Raw genomic sequence first — 15,000 nt, 5'->3', positions numbered from 1 at the left:
CCGAAGACAAAGTCGCGGTTTCAACATGCACAACCTCATCACGTGGCCGTGCGAGTCGAAAGTTCAAGTTGTCGTGACCAATCGGAAAACGCATTTGAGTTGGAAGGTATAAAAATTGATAGTTGTTCTGCAGCTGGTGGAAGTCACGGTATCGAAACCAAAAGCAACTGAGATTGACCAGAAGCTTTGTACGAAAAGAGCACAACTACACGTGACTTTTCTTTTAAGGCCAAAAAACCCACTTGTAAACCTTTTTACCTTCCTGTTTTGACCTGTTTTCAAAAGCTAAACTGGGCGCCTTCAAAGTGCTTTCCAAGGTTGTTTCGAGGTGTCATGCATAGTACGTCCTCCTTAATTAAGCAGATTGAATTTTTACACCCGAAAAACCTAAAAAATCTTAACTTGGGGCTTTCTAGACACGCGGGTCTGGAGCTGGCTGCTTCGGTGAAAGGACTAAGAGAAAAACAAAACAATTGAAACGGCGAGAAGAAACGAAGAATCTTGATAAAGGCAATATAAAGCCATATTACTTCAGTGTTTTATTAAATCCCGTCAAAGAGCCATGAATTGGGCAAGAAGTTGTATATATTATTTGCTTCGGAGTTTGATGATTTGATTCTTGGAAATGTTTGAGTCCTCCAACATTTCTAGACACGCGGGTTTGAAGCTGGCTGCTTCGGGGAATGTAAAAAATTCTAAGTTTGCTCGACGTTCAGGTGAACTGAGGTCTTTAGTTTCCTTGGCTTCCGTAAGAAGATGTCAGGTTGCATGAAATTCGATGAAACTGCAGAGAGCCTCTGCGGCTGTATGTAATCAAAACCAAAATGCGATGTGAACGATCGCTTGGTTATAGGCCAGCTTGCATTTTTTTGTGGGATGTAACTGATGACGATGGCAATGAATTCTTTCATTTTCGAAACGGAGAGATTAACACAGTAAGCTGAAAAAGACATTAGTTTGGAAAACTCTGCCGCCGATGAACGGTTGACACAGAGTTTCTGCACATATCTCGCTTTCTGAAGCCATTGCTTGCTGGGCCTAACAAAGATGGCATCGTCGACCGAAAAACAAATGTTATCCTTTCTCTGCAAGTCCACAAGAACACTGAGTTAAAACTTAAGGGGAAATAGTTTGTCCGAGCTTAAATAACATCAATCGGTGCGGGTGGCTCGCTAAGCGGGCGTTTGAAGCAGAACCGGGCTTAACAAAAGAATTAAATCAGTATATTCGAAAAGTTCTTACAGCCTTTAGGGATTTTATAAAGCATTTCTCTTCAGTGTTTTTATTAAATCAAGGTAAATTGGATTTTACTAGAACCTGTCAAATTAAAAGTGATTAGAAAACATGAAACTACCTGATTAAAGGTGCAAAAGCAGAACTGAAAGGACTAAGGGAAAAACAAAACAATTGAAATGGCGAGAAGAAACGGAGAATCTTGAAACAGGCAATAAAAGGCCATATCACTTCAGTGTTTTATTAAATCCCGTCAAAGAGCCATGAATTGGGCAAAACGTTGTTCATATTTTTTGCTTCAGAGTTTGATGGTTTGATTAGATATGATTTGAATGCCTTTTCTTGGAAATGTTTGAGGCCTCCAGCATCAGAGTTTGTTTAAAGAAAGTTAAGTGGTCTTGAAATGAAATAAAAGGCTTTACACTTTGGACTGAATCAACATTTATTAGCCATCCATGGGAAAACGGCTGCAACCGCCGATTGTTCTCAAGACTGAAGAAGAATGCTGATAATCGTTCATATATCCTTTCAACAAAACTCAGAGTATTAGGAAGACGTAAATGAAGGTTCGCAAACAAGTTTTCCCGAAGAAAAAAGAAAAAAAAAGAAAGGTTTTCCCAGAAAAAAAGGTTAATTGTCATGCACGAACCAATAGAGACAAATGATGTTAATACATGTTTGCAGGATTGAATGATATCAGTTCTTTCGGAGGAAAAAAAAAGTATTATTTCGATATCTTGGAAACCTAGCAATGGCTCAAAAGAAAAATAAACAAATCCCGAAAATTGGCCGAAATAAAAAGACTCGAAAACTCCTCAATCAACAAGCTAGGAAACTGGGCTATTTTTAGCTGAAGGCAAACTGTGGTTTTAACGTGCACAACCTGATCACGTGCGAGTCGAAAGTTCAACTTGCTCTTTGGGTCGTGACCAATCGGAAAAAATGTATTTGAGTTGAAAGGTATAAAAATTGATAGTTGTTCTGCAGCTGGCGGGAGTCACGGTATCGAAACCAAAAGCAACTGAGGTTGACCAGAAGCTTTGCAAGAAAAGAGCACAACTACAGGTGACTTTTCTTTTATGGGCCAAAAAACCCACTTGTAAACCTTTTTACCTTCCTGTTTTGACCTGTTTTCAAGAGCTAAACTGGGCGCCTTCAACGTGCTTTCCAAAGTTGTTTCGAGGTTTTATGCTTAGTACGTCCTCCTTTATTAAGCAGATTGAATTTTTACACTCGAAAAACCTAAAAAATCTTAACTTGGGGCTTTCTAGACACGCGGGTCTGGAGCTGGCTGCTTCGGTGAAAGGACTAAGAGAAAAACAAAACAATTGAAACGGCGAGAAGAAACGAAGAATCTTGATAACGGCAATATAAAGCCACATTACTTCAGTGTTTTATTAAATCCCGTCAAAGAGCCATAAACTGGGCAAGAAGTTTATATATTATTTGCTTCGGAGTTTGATGATTTGATTCTTGGAAATGTTTGTGTCCTCCAACATCACAGTTTGTTTAATTAAATTGGGGCTTTCTAGATACGCGGGTTTGAAGCTGGCTGCTTCGGGGAATGTTAAAAATTCTTAGTTTGCTCGACGTTCAGGTGAACTGAGGTCTTTAGTTTCCTTGGCTTCCGTAAGAAGATGTCAGGTTGCATGAAATTCGATGAAACTGTAGAGAGCCTCTGCGGCTGTATGTGATCAAATCCAAAATGTGATGTGAACGATCGCTTGGTTATAGGCCAGCCTGCATTTCTTTGTGGGATATAACTGATGACGATGACAATGAATTCTCTCATTTTCGAAACAAGACATTAACACAGTAAGCTCAAAAAGACATTAGTTTGGAAAACTCTGCCGCCGATAAACGGTTGACACAGAGTTCTGCACATATCTCGCCTTCTGAAGCCATTGCTTGCTGGGCCTAACAAAGATGGCATCGTCGACCGAAAAACAAATGTTATCCTTTCTCTGCAAGTCCACAAGAACACTGAGTTAAAACTTAAGGGGAAATAGTTTGTCCGAGCTTAAAGAACATCACTCGGTGCGGGTGGTTCGCTTAGCGGGCGTTTGAAGCAGAACCGGGCTTAACAAAAGAAATAAATCAGAGTGTTTTTATTAAATCAAGGTAAATTGGATTTTACTAGAACCTGTCAAATTAAAAGTGATTAGAAAACATGAAACTACCAGATTAAAGGTGCAAAAGCAGAACTAAAGGGACTAAGGGAAAAACAAAACAATTGAAATGGCGAGAAGAAACGGAGAATCTTGAAACAGGCAATAAAAAGCCATATCACTTCAGTGTTTTATTAAATCCCGTCAAAGAGCCATGAATTGGGCAAAACGTTGTTCATATTTTTTGCTTCAGAGTTTGATGGTTTGATTAGATATGATTTGAATGCCTTTTCTTGGAAATGTTTGAGGCCTCCAGCATCAGAGTTTGTTTAAAGAAAGTTAAGTGGTCTTGAAATGAAATAAAAGGCTTTACACTTTGGACTGAATCAACATTTATTAGCCATCCATGGGAAAACGGCTGCAACCGCCGATTGTTCTCAAGACTGAAGAAGAATGCTGATAATCGTTCATATATCCTTTCAACAAAACTCAGAGTATTAGGAAGACGTAAAGGAAGGTTCGCAAACAAGTTTTCCCGAAAAAAAAAAAAAGAAAAGTTTTCCCAGAAAAAAAGGTTAATTGCCATGCACGAACCAATGTAGACAAATGATGTTAATACATGTTTGCAGGATTGAATGATATGAGTTCTTTCGGAGCAAAAAAAAAGTTTTATTTTGATGTCTTGGAAACCTATCAATGGCTCAAAAGAGAAATAAACAAATCCCGAAAATTGGCCGAAATAAAAGTACTCGAAAACTCCTCATCAATCAACAAGCTAGGAAACTGGGCTATTTTTAGCTGAAGGCAAACTGTGGTTTTAACGTGCACAACCTGATCACGTGCGAGTCGAAAGTTCAACTTGCTCTTTGGGTCGTGACCAATCGGAAAAAACCGTTCAATTTCCTTGTGAATACTCCGTTCGAGTGTTCTTTCCTGGCGTTCGCAATTTGCATAAACATTCGATTTTTTTTCTGCGTCCAATTGGACCCTTTGTTTCATATTTTATGCGTCCAAAAGGGAAACGAGTGCGTCCCAGGACGGAATGACGCACTCTGGATACATCTCTGAAAACGTATTTGAGTTGGAAGCTGTAAAACTGATAGTTGTTTTCAGTACAACGAGTAGAATACAACGTACAACGAGTAGAATATTCTGTTATTTGAATACTGGAAGCTGAACTGTGGGAATTGATTCACCACATCTTTCATAACGATAGTTTCTCGACCACTGAAAATTTTACGTGCAATAGATCATTTTTATTGTCACGCAACAAAAAATAATAATAAATTGGAAACGTTCGATGAAAAAGGCCAATAACGGCACATCGTTTCTGAGCTATTTGTCGAAGCGTTTCACGCAACTTTGTAAAGGCCCTAGCAAACGGCTTCAATATTTGCTTCAACATCCATTCGATTTTGTTGAAGGCTGTTGAAAGGTTGTTGAATGATGTTGAACGGTGGGATGGGCAAACGCTTTAAACATTTCATTCAGCTTAACGGGTGCTTGGGACTTGAGGCCACATTAAAAAGCATTAAAATATCACGGTGCTTGGTTTCAGCCGTAAGATTGATCGCGATTCCAGCATCGACAATCTCTTAATCGGGCAAAAAGAAATCTAAACCGAAAATGTATGTTTCGCGTGAATCATGCAGATCTGAATGATGTAAAATGAAACGTGACAGGAACGAAGACAAAAATTGTGAAATTCTGTGTCATTACAATTTAGAAAAGTGGTAAAAATTGGTCGCAACGAGAGGTCAGCCTGCAGTCCACAAGAGGCTTAATAAAAATGTGTTAAAACGCTCATGACACAACATACGAACCGGCCACTAAAGCGATAAGCACAAGCGTAAGCACAAGGATACACTTGCGCCGTGTACACATACGCAAGCGTTGTAATAACGTCCGAGAAGATCTAGTAAGATTCAAGATGGTGTGCGAAGCTGGCGAATCGTCGTGCTTGCGCAAACTCACGCCGGTTCCCACTTTTGAAATAAACACAACCGTAAGATAAGCATACGACCAAGGAAAGGAAAAAGTTTCCTTTCTTGCGCTTTACGCTTATGCTTATTTCACGTATTTACTCCAAATAATCAAACGGGTGTTTACGGATCTCCATACCACATTTTCGTGATATGCCAAACTACAAGAATGGTCCACCCTTAATGAATTCAATGGGTGTCAGTAAAGAGGTTACTGGCTTGTGTCAACAATGTTGCTGTTCCAATGTAGAAAGAATGGAAGAAAGGAATAGAAAATCTGTTCCTTTTTTCCAACAATTGACAAACGGTTATTCCGGGTTTTATTCTTAGAAGACCAGCCTGCGAGCGGGCTCCCAGTGGTTCGAGGTACATGAAAAGCATGCTCGATTGCTCGAATGCGCAAGCTAAACAAAGGCAAAAAAGGTGTTGTCAGATGCGGTTTCACAGTCAGTGGTCACGCCTTCCTATTATCTAAGAGGTATTGGGTGCCAAAAGCCGGTCGAAATACTGTACCGTACACACATACAAAGACCCACACGTCAAGCATAATGAGCTTGTCTGCCCAAATGTTTACCTAAGTAACCTCGAATACGAAAATCAATTCGACCTTTGATGCAACAAATACATCACTAGAAGAATTCATATAATAAGGAAATTGTTCAAATTTTGGAGATCAATATTAACACTTACAATTTTAAGTTATTTCCAATCGAGTTCCTTGAAAACGTCAGTTTTAAGTGAGGCAGGGGAGAGAAGTGAATAAGTCAGTAACCCAAAAGAAACGAAAAATCACACCCGTAAGTCGATCAACGAGAAAGAAAACTATTAAACAAGTTTCTGCTTTAGCGCTAAAACACGTTGCATGTAGGTCCTTCGAATTCTGATTACCGATCGCGCGGTTTATGATATTATTTGTTGCTCGGTTAAATCGTTGATATTCGTCTATAATTATCGAGAGGGTATAGCATTACAAAAGTGTTTAATTAACGCGGAAACACGTGATCTGTCAAAGTAGAAGAATGTTCCGCCCACATCATGACTTAAAGACCCTTGGGACGAAGTCGAGAAGAGCTATTAATACCGTAGATCATTTGTTGAAATCACAAAGCACCCATTGAGAATCCCCGAGCAAAGGAGATAGGTAGGTATTAAGGAAAGAGTCGTATTATGGTTTATCGCACACTTTTTGTTTAGTGATCATGGAAAAAAATCCAACAAACAAGTCTTGGTCCATTTCTTGATCCAAACAAAGGAAGAGAAAGCTAGTGAATGAATCGCATCTACTGGCTCCACAAGCGCTTCTAAAAGAATTAAAAAAAAAACAAATGCAGTTTTAAAACAGGAATCTTTTTGATAAAAAACTTGAACCTACTTACCGACTGTACTTCATTCCTATAGGTGACTTTAAGAACGAATTCAATGTTGTTATTTTGCAAATAAGTGGCGGGGTATTCAGCAGATAAACTATACTTTTTTCTATTTTATACTTTTCTGTCTGCACTTTTGGTGGAACAAATTTTAATCTTACTGATTTTAGTCTTTAAAGATCTATATCTCTAAAAGAGCAAATCGTCTTGTAATTGTATTGGGATGACGTGGAAACTAATTGTGAAACCGCAGATGACAACACAGACCCTTCATTTACCTCGAACCACTGAGAGCCTGCTCACAGGCTAGTCTTGAATAAAAGTGCCAATTATTATCCACAATTTTTGCAAAAAAGGAAAAAAAAAAAGGAAACAGGATTTATTTTCCTTTCTTCCACCCGTTTTATGTTGAAAGTAGATGTTGTTCACACACCGTAGTGACCTCTTCACTGACACCCATGGAATTAATGGTTCCGAGTACGTGTTGGAATTTGTCACCACAATGGTTTGAGATTGATGCCACAAAAGTAACTTTGAATCCTTAACACATTCAATTGATAAAAGAAAAGCGAAAAGATACAATGAGTGTTGGCCTTCTTTTTAAAACTAAGTCTATAACCCAAAAGGAAAAGGATGCCAAAGCAAAGCCCGATTACACTTAGAGAGACCCACACGTCAAGCACAAAGAGCCTATCTGCAACTAACCCGAAATAGGTAAATCAATTTGATCCTTGTTACAATAAATAAATCACGAGAAGAATTTGTCGAACAAGAATATTGTTCATTTGTAACACTTATAATTAGAATTTCTTCAAGAAACACGATTTTAAGTTATTTTGAATAGAAATTTTTAGTAACCGTAATTTGTCACTTATCTGCAGCACTTCTGGTACTCTATTTGTCGATTTCCGTTACTTGAGTAAAAAAGTTAATATTTAGCAACCGAAGAAATGAAGTGTGTTCATATATCTATTACACCAGGTAGTGTGTCATAGGTTAGGAAAGGAGAAATGAGAGAATCAAAAGGAATCGGTCCAAGGAGCTATCCTTGAGGTACACGGCAGTAAATACTTACGAAACTGGAACTTAGGTGCATTTTTCATAGTGACTATCTACGGGCGACTTTCGCGATAGCTTCTGATGTAAAGAAAGTCATATGCATGGCAATACCTGTCCACGTCTATCATAAAACTAATACACTTGTCTATTCAGTCCCAAAACTGCAAAATTATCAGATATCAAAGAACTGTACTATACACTTACCTGTGACTCGAGATCTATAGCCTTGTCTCTTCACCGCTACACTTCAGCGACGAACATGATCAACCCAACCGAGTTCTTTTCATTATATACTTTTGTATACTGAAAAGTCAGAATTGATATCGATGTGTAATAACCAAAACTTATCCTAACCTGAACCTATTTTTTCTCGAAGTTTCATTTAGGATCCAAACAAGTTTCCTCACTTCATCTGAGTGCATATATCAACCTACGTAAAATGAATATCACTAATTTAACCTGAAACCGGGTTTCACCTGCAAAACATATACCTTGAAACTGGGCAAATGTGTGTATTCCAATCAAATCTCGGCCCTTGCCGTTCACTGTTAGCAAACAATATTGTGTTACTGAAAAATTGAAATACATTCTTATTATCCAAGAAAGTGTAAGACCTTCCAATTACCTTACTGCAGAACTAATACTAAAGAATTCTCCGCGCTTTTTATCAAGGTCATAAGTTTTTATAACCCTCCTAATTCCGATGTTGTTTCTGCCATTTCTTTTGCCTACGCATACTTTTAAGAAAAGACTTCAAGCTATTTATTTCTAAGAATTATTAATGTATAACGCAGTTCAGTGTTTATTATTTCCTATGAAATTCATGTTTGTTAAAGATCTTAAGAGCAATCTATCTAATTTTTAGCCTTTTATCCTATTTCATCTCTTCCAGTTTTTGAATCTCGATTTATCTCACTCGTTTGTTAGTTAGAATAGATGCAATTTAGGTCATGTTATTGAGGAGGTCTTTCCCAAGTTCGTTCAGACGGATAATGCGTCCCCAGTAAAAAGACGGACGTGACAGTGATTCTGGTGTTTTTCCTGATTTTCAGTCCTCTGTGACAGTTACACAAAATCAGATTGTTTCACATTTTGGCCATGAATTGCGTTGACATTAATTTTGGGAGATGGGAATATACGTCAACCAAAAATAAATAATATTCGGTTTACCATTTGTCAGAATAATTGCTTTCGTTTTCGGTTTTTTTACAACACTTCATTAAAATTCGTGTCATGCATGATCACGGTGAAACTCGGATAACCGTGAAGTCCAAAAGTAACAATATTTCTGCAATGTTAATTGTATGTATAGTAATAAAGCAAAGTAAAACCCACTTTAAGATACTCCAAATAATCATACGGGTGTTTACGGATCCCCATACCACATTTTCGTGATATGCCAAAATACAAGAATGGTCCACCCTTAATGAATTCAATGGGTGTCAGTAAAGAGGTTACTGGGTTGTGTCAATATTATAGCTATTCCAATGTAGAAAGAATGGAAGAAAGGAAAAGAAAATCTGTTCCTTTTTTCCAACAATTGGCAACAAACGATTATTCAGGGTTTTATTCTTAGAAGACTAGCCTGCGAGCGGGCTCCCAGTGGTTCGAGGTACATAAAAAGCATGCTCGACTATTGGAATACTCAAGCGAAACAAAGGCAAAACAGGTGTTGTCAGATGCGGTTTCACAGTCAGTGGCCACGTCTTCCTATTATCTAAGAGGTACCGTACACACATACAGAGACCCACACATCAAGCATAACGAGCTTATCTGCCCAAATGTTTACCTAAGTAACCTCGAATAGGTAAATCAATTTGATCTTTGATGCAACAAATGAATCACTAGAAGAATTCATTTAATAAGAAAATTGTTCAAATTTTACTACGTACCTTTGGAGATCATTATTAACACTTACAATTTTAAAATGTTTCCAATCGAGTTCCTTTAAAACGTCAGTTTTAAGTGAGGCAGGGGAGAGAAGTCAATAAGTCAGTAACCTAAAAGAAACAAGAAATCACACGCGTAATTCGATCAACGAGAAAGAAAACTATTAAACAAGTTTCTGCTTTAGCGCTAAAACACGTTGCATGTAGGTCCTTCGAATTCTGATTACCGATCGCGCGGTTTGTGATATTATTTGTTGCTCGGTTAAATCGTTGATATTCGTCTATAATTATCGAGAGGGTATAGCATTAGAAATTCTTCTAGTATCTACCCTGAGTACTAAAAATCGTCCATAGTAATGAGGATGTCGCTTTGTCGCTTATTTTCCAGCCCATCTGTCGCCTATTTGGCTAGAGACAAATGTCGCTGTTGTTTTTTCGCTGCAATGCAATTGTCGCTGTCGCTGTCGCTTTTTCGCTACAATACAAATGTTCCCTAAACGTGCTTAATTTCTGCGTCCTGTAATTTTGTTTAATTTGTATCGATAAATCAAAAGCGTTTAATTAACGCGGAAACACATGATCTGTCAAAGTAGAAGAATGTTCCGCCCACATCATGACTTAAAGACCCTTGGGACGAAGTCGAGAAGAGCTATTAATACCGTAGTTCATTCGTTGAAAAACAAAGCACCCATTGGAAATCCAGGAGCAAAGGAGATAGGTAGGCATTAAGGAAAGAGTCGTATTATGGCTTATCGCACACTTTTTTGTTTAGTGATCATGGAAAAAATTCCAACAAACAAGTCTTGGTCCAATTCTTGATCCAAACAAAGGAAGAGAAAGCTAGTGAATGAATCGCATCTACTGGCTCCACAAGCGCTTGTAAAAGAATTAAAAAAAAAAAACAAATTTAGTTTTAAAACAGGAATCTTTTTGATAAAAAACTTGAACCTACTTACCGACTGTACTTCATTCCTATAGGTGACTTTAAGAACGAATTCGATGTTGTTATTTTGCAAATAAGTGGCGGGGTATTCAGCAGATAAACTATACTTTTTTCTATTTTATACTTTTCTGTCTGCACTTTTAGTGGAACAAATTTTAATCTTACTGATTTTAGTCTTTAAAGATCTATATCTCTAAAAGAGCAAATCGTCTTGTAATTGTATTGGGATGACGTGGAAACTAATTGTGAAATCGCAGATGACAACACAGACCCTTCATTTACCTCGAACCACTGAGAGCCTGCTCACAGGCTAGTCTTCGTTGGATAAAAGTGCCAATAATTATTCACAATTATTGCAAAAAAAGAAACAGGATTTATTTTTTTTTTTCTTCCACCCGTTTTATGTTGAAAGTAGATATTGTTCACAAACCGTAGTAACCTCTTTACTAACACCCATGAAATTAATGGATCCGAGTACGTGTTGGAATTTGTCATTGCAATGGCTCGAGATTCGTGCCCCAAAAGTAACTTTGAATCCTAAACATACTCAAGCGATAAAAGAAAAACGAAAAGATACAATGGGTATTGGCCTCCTTTAAAAATAAGTCTATAACGCAAAAGGAAAAGGATGCCAAAGCAAAGCCCGATTGCACTAGGGAGACCCACACGTCAAGCACAAAGAGCCTATCTGCAACTAACCCGGAATAGGTAAATCAATTTGATCCTTGTTACAATAAATAAATCATGAGAAGAATTAATTGAATAAGCAAATTGTTCATTTGTAAGACTTAGAATTTTTTAAGAAACATGATTTTAAGTTATTTTGAATAGAAATGTTTAATAACCGTAATTTGTCACTTATCTGCTGCACTTCGATTTCCGTTACTTGAGTAAAAAAATTAATATTTAGCAGCCGAAGAAATGAAGTGTGTTGAAATATCTATTACACTAGGTAGTGTGTCATAGGTTAGGAAAGGACAAATGAGATAATCAAAGGAAATTGGTCCAAGGAGTTATCCTTGAGGTACACGGCAGGGAGTACTTACGAAAGTAGAACTTAGGTACATTTTTCATAGTGACTATCTACAGGCGACTTTCAAGAGAGCCTCTGATGTAAAGCAAGTCATATGCATGGCAATACCTGTCCACGTCTATCATACAACTCATCTCTTTTGCTCCCGCATCTTCTAAGCAGCGTTCTCATCGGTTATCGGTTTTAGTATTCATATACTTGTCCATTGAGTCTCAATACTACAAAATTATCATAGATCAAAGAACTATGCACCTACCTGTGGGTTCAAGATCTACAGCCCTTTGTCTTAAGCGACGAACATGATCAACCCAAACGAGTTCTTTTCATTATTTACTTTTCTATACTGAAAAGTTAGAATAGATATCGATGTATAATAACCAAAACTTATCCTAACCTGAACCTATTTTTCTCGAAGTTAAGGTTCCAAACAAGGTTCCTCACTTCATCTGAGTGCATATTCAACCTAGTAGGTAAAATGAATATCACCAATTTAACTTGTAAAAACGAATTCCACCTGAAACCGGGTTCCACCTGCAACATATATACCTTGAAACTGGGCAAATGTATGTACTCCTATCAAATCTCGGTCCCTGGAGTTCACTGTTAGCAAACAAAATTGTTTTAATGAAAATTCAAATACTCTCTTATTATTCAAGACATTGTAAGACCTTCCAATTACGTTACTGCAGAACTAATACTTAACAATTCTCCGCGCTTTTTATCAAGGTCATAAGTTTTACAATTCTCCTAATTCCGATGTTGTTTCTGTCAACTCTCTTACCTACGTATACTTTTAAGAAAAGACTTTAAGCTACTTATTGGTAAGAATTATTAATGTATAACGCAGTTCAGTGTTTGTTTGCTACGAAATTCGTGTTTATTGAAAATCTCAAGAGCAACCTATCTACTTTTTAGCCTTTTATCCTATTTTATCTCTTCCATTTTTCGAATCTCTAATTATCTCAGTCGTTTGTTAGTTAGAATAGACGCATTTTAGGTCATGTTACTGAGGAGGTCTTTCCCAAGTTCTTTCAGACGGATAATGCGTCCGTAGTATAATAAGGGTCTTGACAATGATTCTGGTGTTTTTCCTGATTTTCAGTCCTCTGTGACAGTTACACAAAATCAGATGTTTCACATTTTTGGCATGAAATGCGTTGACATCATTTATGGGAATATACGTCAACCCAAAATGAATTATTCGGTTTGCGATTGCTTGGAATAATTTCTTTTGTTTTCATTGAAATTCGTGTCATGCATGATTACGGTGAAACTCGAATAACCGCGAGGTCCAAAAATAACAATATTTCTACAATGTTAATTGTATGTGTAGTGACAAAGCAAAGTAAAACCCACAATAAGATACTCTAAGTAATTATACCAGTGTTTACGGATCTCCGAGTTTTGCAGTTTGACAAATTGTATTATTTTTCTTTGGTCTCTCTTTTGCTGGAGTTCTTTTAACCTTGAAGCTATACCACTTTTTCGTGATATGCCAAAGTACAGGAATGGTCCACCCTTAATGAATTCAATGGGTGTCAGTAAAGAGGTTACTGGGTTGTGTCAACAATATTGATTTCCAATGTAGAAAGAATGGAAGAAAGGAAAAAAATGTTCCTTTTTTGCAACAATTGACAAACGGTTATGGACAGTTTTATTCTTCGAAGACTAGCCTACGAGCGGGTTCCCAGTGGTTCGAGATAAATGGAGAGCATGCTTGACTGCTCGAATGCACAGGCTAAACAAAGGCAAAACGGTGTTGTCAGATGCGGTTTCACAGTCAGTGACCACATCTTCCTATTATCTGAGAAGTATAGGGTGCCAAAATCCGGTCGAAAAATCGTACCGTACACATACAGAGACCCACACGTCAAGCATAACGAGCCTATCTACCCAGCTGTTCACCTAAGTAACCAGGAATAGGTAAATCAAGGTAAATTTGATCTTTGATGCAACAAATAAATCACTAGAAGAATTAATTTAATTTGAAAACTGTTCAAATTCGTCGATAATTATCGAAAGGGTATATCATTACAAAAGCGTTTAATTAACGCGGAAACACGTGATCTCTCAAAGCAGAATAATCTTCCGCCCACATCAGGATTTAACGACTCTTGGGTCGAAGTCAACAAGTGGTTTTAGTACTGTAGTTCATTTCTTCGAAAACAAAATACTGCTGCGTCCATAAATATCTGCGTCTATAAACAGCGAAAAAAAAAAATGATCCAGCCTAGACGATAAATATTCTTTTTAATGTACCACATTCACTTCGAACAATTTTATGTTCATTAGTTCCCTGAGGCGTTAATACGGAAGAAAAATACAGTACTGTTAGAAAAAAAAATTCTCCTCAAAATGTTGAGATTAGGTTCTCCCAACTTAACATGAACAATCTAAACTATGGCGTAAACTGAATTGATTTTATAACATGAAAAAGAGGCAATGTCTGTAACTGAAATGTTGCATTACGGCTCCATAATTAGTTAAAAAGAAAAAAAAAAAGCAAGGAAATCTGTCGCTGAAAAGCAAAACTAAGTGTGTTAAAGTCTTGGTGGCCGATCGCTAGAGGTGAAAACCATAGAAGAACTCTCATCGGAACGGCCAAAAGGTTGCTGCGGGCGCTTAAAAGAGGTTTGATTTACAATATTATTCTACATTTATTTCGGGACTTTGATAACTGTCCGCTTTATAGAGGGTGGCCTCTTAATAGAGGTTCCACTGCACTTGTAAGATGATTTTGGGGAACAATGCTCAGCCTACCTATACGCACAGCTCACAGCTAAGATTGCCCCCTTCGAAACGCCTTGAAAAAAACAATTATGATTGGCTGAAACAAGTGCCAGATAGAGGAATAACAAAAGCAAAGTCTTTCGCAATCACACTATGCGTTAACGTAACTTTTAACTTCCAGGTAAATATAACGAGTCTGACGTTTGACTATTTGTAACAAAGTAAACATAAAAGCCCTATACTATTTATCCAGGCTCTGACGTCTTTTCTACTTTCTATTCACAAGTTCTCTTCTCTGTTTGTTTGTTCGTTTTTTTAGTATTCTTTGTCGGACCACTCCTCACTTTTTTACACAAATGGACTAACTACACACAGTTTAAAAAATGTAAAGCAGCTTTATTCAAGAGGGTCGGAGGAAGGGTGATGGAAGGAAAAAAAATCAGTCTACATTTTCTACTTGGTGGTCGGTATATTAAAACGAAATGTGACGCCCTTTCGAAAGGCACGGTGGGGGGCAGGATGGGAAAATGTGAACTGAAGAACAGCATTATTGGAAACATTGACTGGTTTTACTTTATTATTTTTTTAAAGTTTCTTCATGAGCATTTAGTGATTTTTCACCTGCTGTATAGAGATCAACCGAGTCACATTCAGTT

The 15,000-nt window shown here is 37.5% G+C and overlaps 1 protein-coding gene across 1 annotated transcript in view; it reads left to right on the top strand.

The window, feature by feature from the left end:
* Nucleotides 1–2,169: 2,169 nt before the first annotated feature.
* Nucleotides 2,170–15,000, top strand: part of LOC137982846 (uncharacterized) — a 17,028-nt gene continuing 4,197 nt past the window's right edge. Inside the window, exon 1 of the mRNA XM_068830000.1 lies at nucleotides 2,170–2,298. The gene's annotated coding sequence lies outside the window, so the exon portion shown is untranslated. The remainder of the gene's footprint in view (nucleotides 2,299–15,000) is intronic.

This window comes from Montipora foliosa, chromosome 13, assembly GCF_036669935.1.
Source record: "Montipora foliosa isolate CH-2021 chromosome 13, ASM3666993v2, whole genome shotgun sequence".
Lineage (NCBI taxonomy): Eukaryota > Metazoa > Cnidaria > Anthozoa > Scleractinia > Acroporidae > Montipora > Montipora foliosa.
Note: the sequence above shows the minus strand (reverse complement) of the source record. Positions and strands in the feature narration are given on the sequence as shown.